Source organism: Eschscholzia californica, unplaced genomic scaffold, assembly GCF_041429995.1.
Source record: "Eschscholzia californica isolate CP2 unplaced genomic scaffold, dmEscCali1.0.p SCAF_1, whole genome shotgun sequence".
Classification (NCBI taxonomy): domain Eukaryota; kingdom Viridiplantae; phylum Streptophyta; class Magnoliopsida; order Ranunculales; family Papaveraceae; genus Eschscholzia; species Eschscholzia californica.
The window spans coordinates 61,164,762-61,179,489 of record NW_028238198.1 but is presented as its reverse complement, the minus strand read 5'-3'; the positions used below and the strand labels follow the sequence as shown (position 1 = coordinate 61,179,489).

The window sequence follows — 14,728 nt, the reverse complement described above, 5'->3', positions numbered from 1 at the left end:
TTTCTAGAAGTGAACTTTAATATGATCTTCCCTTTTCCTCTGACCCTAGTGGTTGAGTCGTTTCCCATGAATAGGGTTTCTCCTTCGGCTACTTCTTCATAAGAAGAGAAAAGGTTTTGTCACCACAAATGTGACGAGTTGCTCTGGTGTCGAACCACCACTCTCTTTGCTTGTTAACCAGGTTAACTTCAGATACCACAACACATAGGTTCAATTTATGAAGTTTCTCAGATAATTCTTCAGCTTAAATAATCATAGCACATAGATTCTAATTTTCAGTGTCTTCTACTAGCGAGGCTTGGTCATTTGCCTTCTTATGTCGCTTGCCAGATTTGGAGCGACAATCCTTAGCTAGATGGCCCTGTTTGCCACGGTTGTAGCATTCACTGTTGAATTTCTTTTTCTTCGGCTTTCCTCTGTTCTTAGACGGATGCTTACGCTTCGAAATCTTACTTGGACTCGCCTCTACGACGTTCACATTAGAGATCTTTTTAGATTTCTGCTCGACAATGCGACTATCCTCTTTGATTCGAAGCTTTAGGATAAGTTCTTCAAGACTCATATCCTTGTTCTTATGGCGGAGATAATTTTTGAAGTCTTTCCACCCCGTGGGTAATTTTTCGATCAAAGCTCGAACTTGGAAAGGTTCATTCGTTATAATATTCTCTGCCTGCAGTTCTTGTAGGAAACTTTGCAGTTCTTGGACTTGGGCCATCACTGGTTTTGAATCAGTCATCTTGTAGTCCAAAAATCATCCTACGATAAACTTTTTGACACCCGCCTTTTCAGTTTTATACTTATTGATAAGGGTGTCTCACAGCTGTTTAAACGTTTTCATAACCGAATATAGATTATAGACTCCGTCGTCTAGACAGTTCAGGATGTAATTCTTGCACAAGAAATCTTGTTTCCATGCATCTATTTCAGCGGTACGTTGCGCCTCATCCTCTATTTATGCATGGGTGGGTCTATCTTCGGTTAAGTATTTAACTAGAACCAATGTCGTTAGGTAGAACATCATCTTCAACTTCCATCGGTTGAAGTCAGTTCCCTTGAACTTCTCTGGGTTTCTCCATTCGTGGTGTTAGGCGGAATAACTCGTAGAGTCGTTCTTGTTCTTGCCATTTTCTTTTCTGAAACACATAGAAAATAAACCAAATCAATATCTTATAACCAGAGAAATAATCGTTATAAAATGTCTTAAGATTGTTGTTCCTCTGGTTATGAATCGATAAGTCGATATCTCTCTTTGTCTTGTCTTGATTAAGACAGAGTTTTCCTTTCTCTAATTTATAGAGAGATAGACGATAAACGAATAATGATTTATCAGTATTCCTTCTTTCGGATTAACCGAGTTAGACAGACGTTAATGTAGTCGAGGCGAGAATAAGTTATCTTTCCATAAGACATTGTACACCCCCATAACAGTACCAAACGTTAGGGTGTATGCCGTCGGGATACAACGAATTTCCTTTCAGAATTTTAAGATGGTACTTCTATATTCTGAAAGCGGACGAATTTTCGTACGTATTATGAGCTCTCGGACTAATGCGAGTGATCTTCTAGACGCTTTCAAAATTCACTCGAAACTTCTTTCTTCCTTTTTCTAGATATTCCAGACACACCACAATATACTAAAATTACTTCCCAATAAGATATTCCAGACACACCAAAATATACTAATTGTTAGAAGAGAAGAAGAGAATGAATTTGATGTGAAAAATGAAGTGGGTTTGGGTTGTTTATATAGGAGTTGAATGGGTGCATAGTGTCTTTTGGGGTTAAAGGACACAATTGTTCGGAACCAGGGACTCAACTGAATATTTAGAGGCGGTGAATCCTAGGACGTTAGATCTGGCTTAAAACTGCGGATAGAATGCCATCCGTTAAATGGTAATCGAAATTCCAACATTGTCCCTACTGATGTCGAAAATTGGCTCCCGGTTAAATCAGCATGAAAAAGGGAGTTGATGCATGACAACCTCCATTATGATGGTATGTTTTGTTTAGAGAGGGAAGATTCCTCTGTTCAGCTCTGTGTCTCTGCTCTGCTCCGCTCCTCTGCTCTGCTTCTCTTGCTCCTTGCTCCAGCTCCTGATTCCTCGCTCCAGCTCCTGATTCCTTGCTCCGGCTCCTGTTCGTCTGTTCCCAAAGGGGGGAAAACCTGCAAAGGGTTCGAAAACCGCTCCGATGCTCAAGACAGTCAGGGTGCTCTTTGCAGTAAAAGAATGAATATTGATTGATCCTTTTGGAGGGTGAGTTATGAGAACTCTGTTTTTGGGGGTGATTCTTCTGGTATGAAGAGATCTTATTTTTGGGAGAGATGGTGTGTTTGTTCTCCAGAGATCGTGTCCTTTAAAGGACGATGTGGGGGGCCTTTTATAGGCGAACGTAGGCCGACTATCCTTAGTGGCGGTGATGAGGCGGTGGCCGTCAAACCGTAATAGAAGTTACCTCTTTTGCGTATCTAGGGTTTCTCTTCGAGTCTGTGCCGGATCTTTGATAAGTGAAAGTTCCTAAGTTCAAGGATACTTCGTTGATATCTTGCCGGAGTGAAAGTTCCTGTTCTAGAGCAGTATCGTAAAGCTCTTCAGGCCTTACCTGGACTGTAGCTGCTTGGTAAAGTTCTGTCTTACTGTTAGTACTCCAGAGCTGATTGATGTTCATGACTTGGAGATTTTCTTTGACTAAGTGTTAGCTCTACTAGAGCCGTTCTGGCTATGTTCTGACACGTGGCTTATTATTTCAGGGCACGTTTCGTCTTCTGCGCAAGTAATCGATCTTTTCCATGTGATTTTGTGACGTCACAGATTTGATTCTCTGAATATGTGCTTCTGGCGCTGATCTTTTGGATCACTTCACACGGCAACCTGCTCTGCCATTCGTAGACGCGTGGAGCGTCGTGACTGATGAACGAACCACATCTCCTTGAAACCCGCTAAAGCCTCCTTGGTAACCGCATTTCTTGAGCCGTTCACACTTCCTAGTCATTATTCCGTTGAGTGTTTTAGAGGCGCGTCTGGTCTGCTGCCTTTAATGCTTCTTGTTTATTCTTGAGAGGTCTTTTGGTTGTCCTCTCTTACTATAAATAGCTTTTCTTTGGCCTCCTAATTCTTTATCATCGAAAAGTTTGAAAGTCATTTTTAGATCTCTTTCCTTCTGTTGTTGCTTCGTTATTTCTTCCTGTTTATTTCCCAACGGTTCGGGATGACGCCTCTGTTTGAGTTCATGCCAAGCGTTCGCTTTGAGGGATGTTTCTTCATAATGACCGTGATACAGGATGGGTTTCTTCATAATGGCCGTGATAATTTCACGCGCTGTTATTTTTTGAGCTCAGAGGAGGGTAAGGATCACCAGTAGTTTCTCCCGCTTAGGTGTTCAGGACAAGGTGATGGTGTCAAGAGGGTTCTTTTGTCCTCGGTTGTCTTCCGGTCTTGCCTACACTTCTAGGAAGGGGTACCTGGTAGACTTTCGTTTCCTCTCCAGCCGAGACATGTGACTGTTTTTGTGGCTCACTTTTTTTGGTTTTTTCTTTGCCCTTCAACTATTGGATTTTTGTAATTTCTTCTGTAATAGACCCAAATGCCAGTGGTGGTTTTGGCGTCCTTTTCTGTAATTTCTTCTGTAACAGATTCGCCTTATGAATTAATAAAGAATTACCTTTTTCCCCTTTACTTTAGTGTTTTCCTTTATTTCCCACGTTCGGGTCTACTAGTTTCCCACGACTGCTCGCCGCGACTCTTCGTTGATCACGCCCTATCATCATGGCTCTTTTTGCCCTATAAATAGATGTTTAAAGCAAGAATAACTTTTCCAAATCTTACCATGTCTCTTTTAATGGTTAGGGAACTCTTCCTGGTAGTGATGTTAGGGTTGCCTTCTACATGGTTCTGAACCGTGATGAACTTTCCATTGAACACTTCTGCATGGAAGTGGCTGACGAGGGCTTTGTTGAAGTCCTTCGTCCGCGCGATCTTATGAATGACGATCACCTTTCTACCCTCAGTTCCTCCAGGCCGCTTTATCCTCTGGTTTAGTCTTTGACTGGTGTTACCAACACTTCTAAATCTGCTCTTTTTTCTGCTATGGGTTTTCTGGTTCGTCGTCGTGGGGGCGGCCGCCTTCTGGCCGTTATGATCAGGGCTTCGGTGGATATTGGTGGCACTTCGTTCTCTTCTTCTTCATCTGGCGAATAGGAGCTTGCCGCCGAACTATATTTTCCTGTTTTCTTAGATATGTAATTAAAAGTTAGTGTAATTAGCCCTATACTTACTAATGCAATTTTTCTTAGGCTTACTACGCGTGCTCCGAATGATCGCTCCTGCAAAAGAAATAATTTCAGACCTAATCTAGCATGCCTTAAGCTTACTATTTCCTTCTGCAAAATAGAACCCGAATTAGCCCTGTGTAAAAAGTTTTGAATTGTGTTAGTGTTCTTAGCTCTGCCTCCGGTTGTCTATTCTAGAGCTGTCTTTGCATAACTAGTCTCACCAGGACTCCTCCTTAGACCTCTGGTTGCGGCTTTCGCTACTAGAGCCTATATTGCCAGCTTGAGCTCGACTAGTTTAACCAGGACTTCTCCTTTGACCTCTGGTCGTGGCTTCTGCTACCAGAGCTGGTTTCGCCAGCTTGAGCTTGGCTAGTTTCGCTAGGACTTCTCCTTAGACCTCTGGTCGTGGCTTTCGCTACCAGAGCTGGTTTCGCCAGCTTGAGTTTGGCTAGTTTCGCTAGGACTTCTCCTTAGACCTCTGGTCGTGGCTTTCGCTACCAGAGCTGGTTTTGCCAACTTGAGCTTGGCTAGTTTAACTAGGACTTCTCCTTAGGGCCCACGGTCGTTGCCATAGCTATCGAGGCTGTCCTGTCCCGGGTCGTGGCTTTCGCTAGCAGGGCTGTTTTCGCCGGCTTGAGCTCGACTAGTTTTCGCCGGGACTTCTCCCGTTCCCTCGGTCGTGGCCTTAGCTACCAGGGTTGTCTTCCTCATTTAAGCATGAATAGTTTCGTAAAGACTTCTCCTTATACCCCCGGTCACCTTCATCGGGGCGGTAGTTTTATCTAGGACTTCTCCTTGGGGATCCACAGGGACCACGTTTCACTCGAGTAAAGGGTTGAGTTTAGCTAGGACTCCTCCTTGTGAGGCCTCGGGTTACAGCCGTAGCTACCAGAGCTATCTCCTTTGCCGGCTTGAGCTGATCAGTGTAACTAGGACTTCTCCTTGGGACCTTGGTGAAGGGTCGGTTTTTACTCGAGCAAAGTTCAGTTTAACTAGGACTGCTCCTTAGGGCCCTCGGTTGTCGCTGTAGCTACGGAGGCTATCCTGTCCCTGATCGTGGCTTTCGCTTAGCAGGGCTGTTTTAATTAGAGCCCTTGGTCGCTGCTTTCACCTACCAACAGTGGCGAAGCCAGAATTTTTTCGACGTGGGGGCGCATTTAAGTTAAAAAAAATAACAATTTCATATGCTATAAGAAAATGACTTTCTTCAACAAAACAAAAAAGAAAAAAAAATGACTTTTATTTATTCATAATATTTTACCTATTTACATATTTATAGTTGTCCTCGACGAGTTTTCATCTTCTGAAATCGTTGCATAATAACTTCATTACTAATAGTATCAAATACATCCTTTTCAATGTACGCAAGTAAATTATCATTCATCCATTCGTCTCCCATTCGATTTCGTAATCTGTTTTTTCACAATACTCATACCAGAGAACACTCTTTCTACTGTAGCATTTGCAACTGGAAGTGTTAATGACAATGTCAATAGTAAGTAAACAAGCGGGTACACCTTATCTTTTCTTTTCTCTACCATTTGTTTTGCAAGATCAGCAATCCCTTTCAATCCTATGAGCTCATCGCTAGACTTCATATCAATTATATAATTCTCAAGTTGGTCTTCAAGCACCATTAAATCTGTATTAGAGAAATCTTGTGGGTAAAATTCAGCAAGGCAGGTCAAAATTTTCTTATCAAATGCTGCAAATGAGTCGACTGGATTCATACTAGCTAGACAAATAAGCAACTCAGTGTTCACCTCATTGAATCGATTATTTAACTCTTGAAGTTGCACATCAACAACTGCATAAAAAAGCTCAACACGGTAATGATGCATATTTGTGGTTTCTTGAGTATTACGTCTCAGACGACCTTCACGTCTGAACACATTATCCATATTAGGAACTTCAATGTTGTGTTTTTCACAAAAAGAAGTCACGTGAATAAGCAAAGAATCCCAACCACTATCTCGCATCTCTTGTAGTCGTAACTTGCATATTCTTACTAACTTCATAGCATTCACAATCTCCTGATCTTTTCTTTGTAATGCTTGTGACAAATCATTTGTGATTCCCAATATATTTTTTGCTAGATGGAGAGATAAAGCAAAACTGAATGTCTGAGTAAAACTTAATATAACTTTTGCTGTAAATTTGTGGTCAGATTTGTTGTCAACGACCACAACCTCAAGTACATCTATTATAGATGAAAACATATTAATCATTCCTGATAAAGTCTTGTGATGTGATCCCCAACGTGTATCACCAACTCGTGTAAGAGTTGTTTCTTGATTCAGCCCTTGTCCACTAGAAAGTTCATTGTTACCTAGGGCCTCTAAAATAACATCAACATGTTTCTCGCGAAGAATATCACGACGTTTTGGTGATCCTCCAACAATATTAACAACATTAGCAACCAAAGTAAATAAATCGTTGGTTTCTGTATGATTCTTCGCCACAACAACAGCTAATTGAAGTTGATGAGCAAAGCAGTGAACGAAATATGCACAGCTATTTTCTTTAAAATAAGTGCTTTAAGACCATTAAACTCACCTTGCATATTGCTTGCCTCATCGTATCCTTGTCCTCTCAATCTTGAAATACTTAACCCGTGCTTGGAAAAGAAACTGTCAATAGCTTCCTTAAGCGACGCAGACGTTGTACTACTAACATGCTCAATACCAACAAAACGTTCAATTACTTGACCCTTATTCACATAACGCAATACAATAGTTTGCTCTTTTGTGGATATATCACGAGATTCATCAACAAGAATGGAAAATCTAGACTCACCAATTTCTCTAACAATTGCATTGATGATTTCAAATGAAATTGCATTCGCAATGTCCTTTTGAATATCAGGTGTCACCAATTTCAGATTTTCTGGAGCATTTTCCATGGTGACAGATTTTATATCCTCATTTTTATCCCTATACCACTTTAACAATTCGACAAAATTTCCTCGGTTGCTTGAGTGTTCGGACTCATCATGTCCACGAAATGGAAGACCTTGTCTTAAAAGAAAACGAACACAATTAACTAATGCATTCAATCGAACTCTATAATTCTTCCGAACTTCATCCGACTGTTTGTACAATGATATACCTATGTGTTGTTTCTCTCGTAATAAATCTTCACCACTTCTTACTGCATTATTATGAGCACTATTGGGACCCCCTACATGCACTTTCAACCTTTCTTTTTTCTTCCAATTTGAAAATCCCTCCACAGTAAACGAATCACCACCATCAACAAATAGATAACAATACAAGCAGAATACAGCATCTTTAGATATACTATATTCTAACCAATTAGAATAATCATTAAACCAAGTTGGACTAAACTATCGCTCCCTTTTTCCAAATTTTGTCATAGGAAAATTATGATTTCGAGGTTGACAAGGTCCTTTTAGTAGATATGCTCTTCGAACTTGGTCTCGAACATTAAGATGATAATCTAAAATACGTGTTCGACATCCAGGATCTGCAGGAAGAGTAGTAAGGTCAATTTCTTTATTTGCATCTTTTGAATTATTTTCTTGTTCTATCGGTGGTGATGGCAACAAGATATCATCATGATTTTCTTCAACGTTCTTGTCTTTGTTATTTTCTTGTGAACTATTGCGAGACTTCTTGAATTGTGATGAAGATTCATCCATAACTTTTCGTTTAAAATATCTCTCCATGACTTATTTTGATGTCACGACAAAGAAAAGATGAGATTGCGGTTTTACAAGGGAACACGACTACTAAAATTTATAACTTCTGTATCTTTGATTCTTATTTAGATTAAAAGTAGGATTTTAGTATATAATGGTAGATTGGAAGGTAAAATAGAAATAACAACTATAAAGAATTTAAGAATATAGGAGTTTTCTAAAAAAGAAAAAACTTAGGTATTAAAGAAATATTCTATTTAATGGTTCCGTTGGCAAGTAAACTAAGTGGGTTTTTGAGGAGAGAGAGACTCCGTACTGACGTCAGCCATTCTGTAGTCATCCCTCTCCTTTCTCCCTCACTCAAACCCTAATATCACCATTAGGGCACTTTGACAGATGCATCTAGCAGTAAACATAACATGCAATCCTCTAGAATGGTTTTAAAGACCCCACAGATATCATTAATTATGCATTTAGGAGTATACTTCTAGATAAGAGGAAGATCAACAAACTACATCTCGTCTTGGGAAATGGCTAAAAGAGGAATAATCAGGCAAATCAAGGTATTTATATATCCCCTTTAACTGTTTTACATCTGTCTAGTATTTTATTTGGAATTCAAACATGTGTAATAACTAAGTGATTCAATCGAGTAAACTCTTCAAGTTCTCCCTCGCGTGCGCCGTACCTGGTGAGTCTTTCTCTGTCTTCGTCTGATGGGGTTGGTTTACACTTCAATAACAAGTGTTGGAGATCTCTAGAAGATCTCTCTTTTCTCTAGACGAGTGTTATCTCTTGAGTATACACGTGGTCTAGGGAGTTGGAGAGGATGTCTGAGTGAAGTAGAAAGGAGGGACTTATCATCTTCTTTAAAAGTTCAATCCTGTCTTCTTCCTCATGATAGTCGCTGACTGGAAAGTAAAATTCTTCTACTTCTTCACCTTCTACCTGTTCACTTCTTTCATGTCGACCAACCCTTCTGAGCTGAATCTTGACGACCTAACTCGAAAAATGTCGGTCCAACTGAGTCTATCAGAAGGTGGAAACCTTACTATTTTCTACCCTAAACCCTCTAAAAGCAAAGAACTTCTTGAGATTTCTTCAGGTTTCTTAGCTAGGTTATGTTGTAAGTATGATTATGGCATCGGTTTTATTAGAAAGCATCTTTCTGGCCAATCTCGGTTCTTTAGGGAGTGTAGAATCACCCCTTCTGCTACTGGCCTGAACCACTTTCTCATTAAACCTCGAAATCTCACTGTCTTGAATGAGATCCACCAAGGTAGACCATGGATCATAAGGGGTTTTCTCGTGGTGATGCAGGAGGTGGATTTCCCACTTAGAGAGGTGATTCCTCCTCTCATGCTAGAACCCATGTGGTGTAGCTTCTCGGGTCTACCTTCTTCCATTCAAAATAGGCAAGACTTAGAGATTATTTTTTCTTGCATGGGGTATATCATTCAGATTCAGCCGAGGAATTTCAGTACGGTTACTAATTCTACTATCAGAATTCAGTTCATGTACGACGTCAGGACTCCTTTGTTGGCTACACTCAACTCCATTTTCACAGATAGAGGTAAGCCAGTGAACTTTAGCTACTACAAGTTTCCTAAAGCTATTTGTCATAAGTGTAGAATTGTCGAGCATCCGATTACTCCCTGTGTCAAGCCTCAAGCTCATGTTTTTGGTTCTCCTATGGAGACTCAGCCCTCTGTCCCTCTTTCTTCTGAAACGTGGGCTCTCTCTGTGGTCCCTTCTTCCAATGCAAATAATATGATGGGTCCTCCCATTCCTCCTCATGAGATATTTCAGGGTAGAGGAAAGAGGAAAGATCTCGATTTGATTATGGAGGTTAAGATAGAAGAGGATGTCAGGAGGAAATCAAATCTCAGGAAGGCCTATGCGTTTGAGAAGATGAAGGATGTATCTTTGGTGGAGAATCAAGGAGGCTGGTATTCGGGTGATTCCTCGACGTCTTCTTTCCACTCTTCTTCCATTCCTCCTAGTTGGTTTACACCTCCTATTGAGTCCATTGACAGTCCAGAAGAAAGACGTAGGCACCTCTTTGCAGATTCAATGTTGGCGTCTCCTGGTCCATCCACAGATGCCAGAGAGGAGGGAGATCATGAATAGTTTACTCGGTTGATGTTTAGCTTATTTGGTGAATTCTGTTCTGGTTTATTTAGTTTAAGTTGTGGTTCTATGTTTTAGTATTGATACATTGGTAATGTGTTTTCAGCATCTAATATAAGATAGATGCGTTTTTTTGTTAATAGCTATATGTTATGATCGGTTAATATATATGCTTTAGTTAATTTTGTTTCTTTAGTATCATTAGAACCTGGTTTATAGTGCAATCTTAAGTCGATTAGTCTTCTGTTTCATTTTTATCTTTGTTTTTTGTCTTTACTTTCTTATGTGATTATAGTCATAGTTAGTAGAAGTATTTAGTGTATTTTATAGAGTGTAACCTTTTAGTTTCTTTTCCCCTTCTATTTAGCTGGAGGTGGGTGCCGTTAGCATAGGTCTTTGAGTTTCCAGTTATCTTCGGGGTGGGCGCTGGTTAGTTTAGAGAGTTATCAGCTTGGGATTATTCTTTCTTTTAGTAGTGGCGCCTTTAAATTTCAGTTAGGTCTCTATGAATAACTCCCCGAACCCGTCTCCCTCTATCCTTAGCTGGAATGTCAAGGGGATTGCACAGTATCTCACAAAAAACATCTTTTGAATCTCATTAATAGACACAACCTAGACATCATTTTCCTAGCTGAAACTAAGAATAAGGCTAATATAATTAACAAGAACATAAAGCTTCAGAAATATTATAGTAGTCACTTTGTGGAACCAATTAACAAAGCGGGAGGTCTTGTTATGTACTGGAAGCATCACTTAAATACTACCATTCTGTACTCGGATAATAATGTGATCCATGCTAAAATCTTCAACTCTCACAATAATGTATGTAACTTTATTACGGGCTTTTATGGGTGCCCCTATCACAAAAATAAACTTAAACCGTGGAAAACTCTGAATAACCTCAAGGTGGATAACAATATGTCGTGGACGGTCATAGGAGACCTTAATAATATTCTAGATAAGACAGAGAAGCAAGGTGGTTCCCAAGCTACCAATTCCCATTTGTCTAGTATTATCTCTATTATTAGTCAGCTGAAGCTGATGGATATGGGTTACCAGGGGAGTCCTTACACCTGGAGCAACAAGCAATATGGTGAGAATCTGATTCAAGAAAGACTAGATAGAGCTCTTTCTAATCTCCATTCGCTGACGCTTTATCAATTCTCTAGTATACTCACCTAGACACGGTGGGATCTGATTATCTCCCTATTTTGCTGGCTGATATTAATAATAGTAATAGTAAGCCTAAACCTTTTAAATCCTACGTACTTAGATGAACCACCCGGATTGTCATGACTTCATAGCGGGCAAATGGAATACTAATCAAGATATCCAAGGGGAGCTAAAAAAGTTAAGTAAACATCTCACTCAATGGAATAAAAAGGTGTTTGGTAATATCGATAGAAATATCAAGATTATTACAGAGAGAATTCAGATAAGTAGTAATAAAGAGGAGCTTAATAGTTTGAATGAGCAACTAGAGCAATTGTACTTGAACCAAGAGAATCTCTGGAAGGAGAAATCCAGAAATAATTTTATTTCTGTGGGAGATAGGAACACCAAATACTTTCATTCGCAGGCCATCCAACGTAATCGTAATAACAAAATCAGGGCTATTAAAGATAATAATGGTGATTGGCAGGAAGACATTAATAGTATTCAGTCTATCTTCACTTCACACCTCCTGAATATTAACACTTCAGATAATACTACGACTGCACCAGATATTCTTAATCTTTTTCATCACCCTATTTCCTCTCATCAGAACAATAAACTTAATGCTATTCCAGATGAATATGAGATCAATAATGCTATTAAGGGGCTCAAGAAAGAAGCGGCTCCGGGTCCAGATGGTTACCCCCCTTTTTTCTTTCAAGCTAACTGGGATACTGTTAGTCCTGATATTCATAATCTTGTACATAATTTTTTTCTTACAACTACTTTACCTGGAGATGCTTACCACACTCATATTTGCCTTATCCCTAAAACAGCTATTCCTCAGACTCCGGCGGACTACAGGCCGATTAGTCTTCTTAATACAACCTATAAGATCATCACGAAAATTTTAGCAGATAGGTTTAAAGAAACACTTAATGACATTATTACTCCGTTTCAAGCGGCTTATATCCCGGGTAGACAAATTTTGGATAATATTATCATAGGACGGGAGATCATTCACTCTATGAAAAAGATGAAAGGAGCGACGAGATATTTTGGACTGAAACTAGACATGTCCAAAGCCTTCGACAGGATTGAGTGGATTTTTTTAACTGACATTATGAGGAAGCTAGGATATTCTGAGCATTGGATTAAGATGATTAATATTTGTCTCGCTACCTCATCTATGGCAGTCCTGATCAATGGTCATCCGGGGCCCACTTTTTATCCGACTAGAGATATCAGGCAAGGTGATCCCCTCTCCCCCTTTCTTTTCACACTAGCTATGGAAGGTTTGAGTAGAATGATCGCAGCAGAGCGTGACACAGAGACCTTCCTTGGGTTCCCTACTAATAATCCAAACCTCACCATTTCTCATCTCCTGTTTGCTGATGATTGCATTATTTTTGGTCTTAATTCCTTGGATAACATTCACATTCTCAAGAACACTCTTAAGATTTTTTGTGATTCATCAGGACAGATGATTAACTACAAGAAATCTAATATTTTTTATTCCAAGAACTCTCACCCGAAATTCAAGCGTCTTATTATGCGCTCTCTTAAAGTCAAAAATGCGTCCACTTTGGATAAATATCTTGGGGCGCAACTTTTCATCGGAGCAAATAAGAACAATGCTTTTAAGGATATCCTTCATCAGATCAAGAACAAACTAAAGAAATGGAATCATTCATTCCTTTCTCAAGCAGGGCGTACTGTTGTTATTTCGACGATAGCAGCCGCCGTACCCCGATACCAAATGCAATGCTTTGCCATTCCTAAAGGTATAAGCAAATGCATTACGACTATTCAAAAGTCGTTCTGGTGGGGTAAGTCCAAAGGTATATGCACGAAATCTTGGTCGTCCATTTGTCTTCCCAAAGCCTTGGGAGGGCTGGGTATACATCTTCCTGATCTAGATAATAAAGCTATGCTTAGTAAGTTAGCTTGGAGGATTAAGGCGGAACCCAATGCGATGTGGGTTCGGTTCTTGAAAGCTAAGTATTTTCCCCTTACACAAACCCCGGGTCCAGCCAAACCGCATCACTCTTAGAACTGGAAGACTATTAGGAAGCAGTTGTATCAGATTGAATATTTTATGACATGGGAGGTCCATAATGGTAATAAAATTAACATTTGGACTGATAGTTGGATTTCGGACAGTAATTCTCCTCAGAATTATAGTAATGAGGCTAATATGACTAAGGTTGCACAATTAATCATTAACAATGAATGGAATGAAGAGATTCTGACTAGAACCTTTGATAATCAGACACAAAACTTAATTAAATCCATCCCAATCTATGCAGCAGGTGAAGATCAAAGGATTTGGACGCTCACTAAATCGGTTAAATTTACGGTTAAATCGATGTATCAATACCTTTGCACTTGTATGAATTCCTCTTCTATCCTCAACCCCAATTGGAAATTTATTTGGAAACTTCCTACTATCCCCAGAATTCAAACTTTCATTTGGAAAATTTGTACCAAATCCCTCCCAGTAAGAAAAAGAATTGGTAGATTTATTGACAACAACTTGATTTGCCCTAATTGTAATGAAATTGAATCTATGGAGCATGCGCTCCTACACTCTCCTCTGGCTAAAAATATTTGGTTCTATTTTAACATCATTTCAGAAAACATTGTAAATGTGGCAGAATGGATCTTTTCATGGGAACACACCCCTCAATTTAGCGATCTGACTTATCAGAATCGTTTAGCCACAATCCTGTGGATTATATGGAAAACTAGATGTGATCATTGTTTTCAATTTGAAATAAATGATCTTTCACAGATTGTTAAAATGATTCTAAATTTTCCTAAAAATGTTTCCATGAATATAAGCAAAAACAAACCCGTGCAAATTAGATGGATTCCACCGGAACACTCTTGGTTGAAAATTAATGTAGATGCATCGTTTATAAATGTTCACGAAATAACAGGTACCAGTCTCATTATCCATGATTCCGAAGTTAAATTCATAGAAGCTCACACATCTATTACTAGAAGCAGAAATAGTGAAGAAGGCGAGGCTGCTATTCTAAATGGTCTGATTTGGGCGGCCGAACATAATTATAAAGAAATCATCATTGAAAGTCATAATATCAATATCATCCAGAACATCTAGAATATTAAACATGAAGTTCATTGGCAATCACGTATTCACATCCGGAAAATTCATGAAGTCAAAAATCAGATCGAAAGGGTGAAATTCAACTACACTAGCAGAAAATTTAATGCTCCAGCGGATAAGCTTGCGAGGAGGGCTAGAAAGAAGAATAAATCAGAAACTTGGAGTAGAATTCCTTATTTTATAGTTCCTTTGTATTGTAATGACATTTTAATTACTTAATAAGATTTGTACCTTTTAAAAAAAAGTAAACTAAGTGGGTTTCATCGAATAAGTGGGAATCCGTCCAACAAACTTACCTTTTTTTTTGTTGAAAGGCGATACATTAATATAAAGAGTCTATTACGATAAGCCAAATAGAAAGACAAAATTACAGTAAGTA

At 39.3% G+C, this 14,728-nt stretch overlaps 1 pseudogene; it reads right to left on the bottom strand.

The window, feature by feature from the left end:
- Nucleotides 1-5,465: 5,465 nt before the first annotated feature.
- On the bottom strand, nucleotides 5,466-7,958 carry LOC147568002 (uncharacterized; annotated as a pseudogene).
- Between the last annotated feature and the right edge of the window lie 6,770 nt (nucleotides 7,959-14,728).